We start from the raw sequence: 6,442 nt of genomic DNA on the forward strand, positions 1-6,442 counted from the left end.
GATCTAGAGCTGCTCTTGTGAGCATGGAAAGCATTTTGAACAGGGATGGGGATGGTTCTACCAAGCTTCTACCTCCCCCTAAATCTTGTCTGATGTAGAACTCTGGATCTTAGTGAAGGATCCAGGAGGCTCTGGGTGCAAGGCCCAGCTCTGGCCAGCCTGGCTGGCAGAGCAAAACCCTCCTGCTCTTTCCCTGCTGTAAATAAAGACACAGCCTACCTCGAGCCTTCTGTATTCCTGGCAGCTCTTAGGGAATTCCAGCAATCCTCAGTAGTGAGAATAATGCGATTGCCTCCTAATGTGAGATTTCCTTCGCTGGGTAAAGTACACCTAAGGGCTGCTGATGTAATTCTCTCATAGTAAGCTGATTAAATGCTGAGGAGTTCGAGCCTTTTATAATTTTATTACATTAGATTCCAGAGATGAAATGAATAGAAATGACCAGACAGTGAAGGAGGCAGAGATCTGTGTCCGCAGATTTTAGAGACTCCAAATTACATTCAGACAATCCAGCGAGGTGTCTGCAAGAGCAAATCTAATAACAGAGTGTCTGTCTGTTCCACAGTGTGGATAAACTTGGGTTATCAGGGTTGTACAGTATTAAAAGGACAATTACAAGCAGAGAACACGGAAAGGTCGTGGTATCCCAAAGATTCACGCTGTCCCTTTGAGGAGGACCAGCAGCCATTAGCACTGCTTAGCCACTGGCTGCAGGGTGTTATTAGCACCACTAATGACTTGTAGTGAGACAGGAAGGTTTCTGGGGCTGGACAGAGGACGTGAGAAATCCATTATCCCTACCCCAAAATGTCTGAGCTGGACCACATCTCTCTGTGGAACCTCGTAAAGGTTTGGCTGAGTTGGAAGAGAAATCAGGGTTGAAGGCTGTTCTGAAGAAGCCTGGATAACTTTAAAAATCCGGACAGAAACAGCAAAATGCTTCAGGGTGCAAAAAACACCCTCTGTCATTGGCTTTGGGTCAATTGGCTCATTGCAGCCAAACCCTTAATTTCACTCTGGCTTAGACAAGTCAGCTGGGACAGAGATCACCATGAGGCATCTGCTTGCCGAGCTCTCTCCTGTTTCCCTTCACAAGGAAAAGCTGGATTTATGAGTAGCTTCCAACCAGGTCTCTGTGCACACCCTCGGGCCATCCTGGCCCTATTGACCACACATTTCAGTTGTGGGACCGGGTGATTTATGCCACTCTCCAACAAAGCAGCCAGTGAGGGCCACAGACCTCGCAGACAATGTGAAATTCAGGGGATGTTCACGCACTGATTCTTTACATTTTTCTCTGGGCACTGCCATCAGCAAAACACTCCAGTATTCAGATGAGGGTCCTGCAAAAGGTCAGACTGAAATTTGCTCGCATATCCGAGCAAATATGTGTGAACAATTTCCCCCATTATTCTCTAAGCTTTACGTATGGCCTGCTCAGCCAAGAGAAGTGTAGTGCTTCTTAAAATATTTCTGGGGACTGCAGTGACTTAAAAAACTGCCTGAAAGCAATTCCTAGGCTGGCTGTTCAAATGCATTTTCTGCAAACAAAAGTTTATTTGCTATGTATAGATAAATGCTGTCAGTGGGCTAATTTGGAAGCACTGTTGATTACCCATTGTAATGAGGCCTATTACATAATTAAAAGTGTTTTCTCCTAACTGCATTTTTCTGCTAATTAACATTTTATGCCATCTACAATGGACACTTTGGCTGCATCAAAGACATTATTATGCAATTTTATCCTAAGAGCAGACTATGAATTATTAATTAATATCAAATCTGTTGATTAAAGGGTAATTTGTAAGCCAGCCAGTCATAGTCAGGAGCATGCTTCACCCATAAATATTCCCCTGAAACACCATCCAAAATAGCATGGAGTAAAGGAAAGGTAGAAGATTGGGAGTGTGAAACATGGGAGACTGGGATAATTTATGAGGGCCTCTGATGTTTTTCCAGAAATTCCTGTTGTTAGTGTTTTAATTAAACAGAGTCTTCTAAAACACTCTGTCATGTCCCAGCAGGATTCACCAAGGGAAAACTGTGGAATCCTTGTTTTCCGAGCAAGCCAGACAACAACAGGAACTTAGTGTACAAATTCACCTCAGCCTGGAAGTTCAGATCAAAAATTTACCCAGTTTGGGGGTGGAAGCAGCAGATGTTGGCAGAGATTAAGGAACACCTACAGAAATTATTTTGCTGCAGCATCACCTTGAAAAACAAGATGTGGGTGAGAGCAAGGCTGCAGTGTGAACATGGGGGCAGTTGCCTGCCCACTGCTCCCTTATACAAGTGCCCAAATTGGCACAAATCTATACAAATTTCTAAATTCATGTTCAGCTGGTCAAACCAAGCTGGAGGATGGATACTGGATAAAACCTTGACTTATCTGGGTCGAGAGTGGACTCCTTTCAATGTGAGCCAATTCATCATCTGAATTGCCCCCCATGAGCGATAATCAATGCACAACAGGTCCTGGAACACCACATCCAGCCCAGCTGCACCCCCTGACCCTCACCCAGCGGGAACAGGGAGCTTTGGAGGGCAGCAGTACCTGCTGGGAGCCAAAGCTAGCCTAAAAAGTCAACCTTGGGGCTTCATCCAAGAGCAGGCATCTCATGGGACTGTTGTGGGACGCTGTGGAGTGCCCACCCCATGCTGCTTGGCTGCCCTGAAGTCAGGGCTCATCAATCACAGGCACCAGGACACGGAATCATCCCAGCATTCAGAAATGAAGGAGCAGCCTGATGCACCCTCTGCCGGCTTTGGCATCTGCTCACTGCTGCAGCAGCCTGGTTCTGCTCTGGGCTCAGGCCTGAACTGGCTGCAGCCCATCCTGAGGTCAGGAGAGGTGGTATTATAATCGTAGAAGCAGTAGTAGTAGTAGTAGTAGTAGTGGCGGTGGTAGTAGCAGTAATAGTAATTGTTGTTGTTGTTATAATAATTTTAATAGGTGTTGTTGTTGTTATTCTCATTATTATTATTATTACTGTTAATCAGGCTGGTGATGTGCCTGCCTGTAGCAGAGCTACAGACACCTGAAATGCACTCCACATGCTGCACAGATTGCGTCCAGGCAGGGAAAAGCATCCAGGCTGCTTCCATCCAGCACATGCCTGTTGGGAAAAGCTGCTTGAGCAGCCTTGTTTACCAACATGAGCGGGCTGCAGGAGGGCTGTGTGATAGCACACACCACAGTCAGGCTTTGTGCTGGAAATGTAAAAGGGGAAGGGGAGAGGGAGGCGCTTGGAGTGCTGGTGGTGTTCGCAGGGTGGGACAGGCCCAGCTGTGCTCACCCTGTTTCTCACACCCTCTGTGATCAGAGTGGCACCCGGGTGAGAAAAATAGCAAAACAGGTCATAAATAAAAAATAGGTCAAGCAAAGAGCTGCACTTCAGGTCTTGGACATCCATGGATGTCCCTGGATGGAAAGGGCTTCCCTGCAGGCTGAAGGCGGACCCATGACATCCATCCCTCTAGATCAGCTCCAGGATATTCCTGCCCCCAAAAAGGTGAAAATCTCCCAGATTCCTGGTTCAAGCACAAGCTCAAGCCCAGAGGTGAAGATCCTCTCCCCTCTCATCACAAGAGCTCTGTGTGTAGACTCCCCCCCACCCTCACTCAGCCTGGCCACGGGCACCTTGTTAAGTCCTGCCAGACCCAGGAGCATTAACGAAGCCCAGGACCAATTAATTAATCGTTGTCCTCCTTGCAAGAAAAGTACACAGAGGAAACAATAATTGGAATTCATAAGCCCTTGGATACATGATGGTTAATGAGAGCCTCTAACTACAGAGACCTGCAGGAAGATGCAGCTCTGTTTATAGCAGCCCTTTTCATTGAGTTTTCCCCATTTCGACTTCTCTCATTATTTCTGGAGGATGTCATGAAGAGCTCCTTCAGACATGCAAAAATGAAGCCAGACAGTACAGAGGGTCTGGAACGTTTTTCTTTACAAGACTGGGTAATTCTGAAGGCAGACTAAAGGAGAGGTGTGTTAACATCTTTTTTTTTTTTTTTGCACTCTGTGTTGCCACCTCACGTTTAGCAAGAAGTTTTGCACTTTGGATTAGCTGACAGGTCCTATTTCAAGTGAAAATCAGGTCTCCCAGGTTTGGGTACCACAAAAATAGTGATGCTCCCCAAAATTGAAGCGAGATTTGTCTGCACCTCCAGTCCCACACCAGCTCTCATGGTTTATTTGTAGGGTTATGTGGAAGATATCTTTTCTAACAGGTTTCTGGCCATCAGGACTGCAGAGGAAGCATGGAAGTATTAACTGGATGCAAAAAGAAAGGGGGGTCAAACGGTAGAAAATCATCCCCTTCATTGCTGTTTTCCTCAGGCTTTAAAAGCAGTGCATCACCTGGCTAATTTCTGTTCTTTAACCACCAGAAGGTGGAGATTATTGGGGTCCCCCATTCACTACCCAGTGTAACTCCAGCCTCAGCATTTCCCCTCCTCACTGATGGTTCTCACAGTGAAACCAACCCATTCATTTGTAAAGCCATGAAAACACAGAGGACATCCACAATTCCTCCCTGGAAAGCTCTCCAGGTGGCTAAAGCCATGACATATTTCCTTCTCCCACCACACTGGGCTGGGGACTTTTTGACCCTGGCCTCTGGCAGAAAGCCAAGCCATCCTGTGGACTGCAGTTTTTATTTTTTTTCTTAATTAATCATTTCACATTTGAGAGCTTATAAATATCCAAGCAATCTATTGCAGATTTACCACTCTCCATTTCCCTGATCTCAGCGCTGGGGCTCAGAGTTCAGCCCAAATCCAAGTTAATACACAGCAGAAGCTTTGCATGTCAATTAGAGGGAGAAGGTTGTTTTCTGCCTCGACCTCTGGGATCAAGTGCTAATGCACTACAGGAAAAGGCAGTGATTTATCATCCAAACCCCAGCCAGGACCACTTTTTCCTGGGAGAAGGGCTTGCAGTAACTTACTCAACACCATCAGTCATCTCTTGGCTGTCCTCTCGGGGGCATTCCCAGCATTGCTCCAGGACCAGGAGCCTTCAGCTCCGCACACTGATTGAACACAGCACCTTATTACTCATTTTATGGCAGCAGCTTGGTACCCAGGTCATGGAGCAAGACCCAGATGTGGAGAAGAGCAGATCTCATGCCCAGAAACTTTGTGGTTTGGGGATATGTTGAGTTTTGATGGTGATGCGACAAACGCTCCTCCCTATCCAGGGGTTGCTGGAAAGGGCAGTGGTAACGGAAGGAAAAGTGACCTGGTCATGAATTATGTCTCAGAGCAGTCAAAAAGCAATGTTTCAAAGCCATTTCACTGCCTGGTGTTGTGTACTGGAAATCACAGCCTGAGCTGTTCTCCTGCACAGACCAAAGTGGGGACACAGCATCCAAGGGGAGCAGAGATGAAGCTGTGACCCCAAATGTTGAGCTACCCATGGGGACACAAGAAGAAAGAGCTCCCAAAAGATATCCTGGAGTGTGGCACAGCTCAGGATATTCTTCCAAAGGGAATATTTGAGGACAAAAACGAATATTTTTTTTTTAATCCCCCATAAAGAATTTTGTTTTCCTTCTCTTTCCCGCCTTTCCTTATTTTTAGAGGGAAGACTTTAGGCTGGGAATGGGTGAAGAGCTATAAAGTCTTCACCCCAGCACAGTCTCCAACACAGAGAACTGATGGCAGCCTGTCCCTGTGGGCAACATGAGCTGGGCAGGATGCCAAGAGCCTGGGAAATATTTCCAAATACCTGCCACAGAGTGCAGTCTGTGCATCCCTGGGGAAAAACAAATCTGCTCATCAGAGATGCTCCCAGGAAAACAGCACTGGGAGATGGTTTATGGGGGAGGAAGGGCCTCTCTGGACAGGATGGCCCCTCACAGCACACACAGCACATGCCTCTGCTTCCAGGAGCAAAGCGCCGTCCCAGGTGCCCTTCAGGGAGGCTCAGAGCCTTATTTGCCTTTTTTCCCCAGCTGCATATTCATCTGCTTAGTTTGTAAATCCCTGGAGCCTCGTTTGTCCAATTAGTGCTTGCTGAGTCTCTTGCTGCTGGCAAATAATAGGCTCTTCCATGCACTATTGCATTACCCAAAAGAAAATTACTTGGCAGCTAAGAACCGAGGCATCTTCGTGCCACGAGGAATTGAAGGGAGGAAAGGCAGCTCCTGCACCTTAACTGGCCCTGACATAAGCCCTGAGTGGACAGGAGGGCTCAGCCCCATCCCTTGCAGGAGGGTGAGGTCATTTCAGTGCTGTTTCAGTGTTCTGGGAACTGGGATTTGAGAAAAACCTGCCTGGTCCACCCATGCCCAGAAGTTTTGTCATCAAACCACTTCACTCCTCTAAGCCTTCACTTTACAGGTTGTAGGTTTCTGGGGTTCTGGGGTCCAGGTCGGGACGGCCGGACGTAGACGGTGACAGATGGAGACGAGAGATCTCTATAGGCAGGGCG

This window comes from Corvus brachyrhynchos, unplaced genomic scaffold, assembly GCF_000691975.1.
Source record: "Corvus brachyrhynchos isolate BGI_N302 unplaced genomic scaffold, ASM69197v1 scaffold245, whole genome shotgun sequence".
In the NCBI taxonomy this organism is placed as follows: Eukaryota; Metazoa; Chordata; class Aves; order Passeriformes; family Corvidae; genus Corvus; species Corvus brachyrhynchos.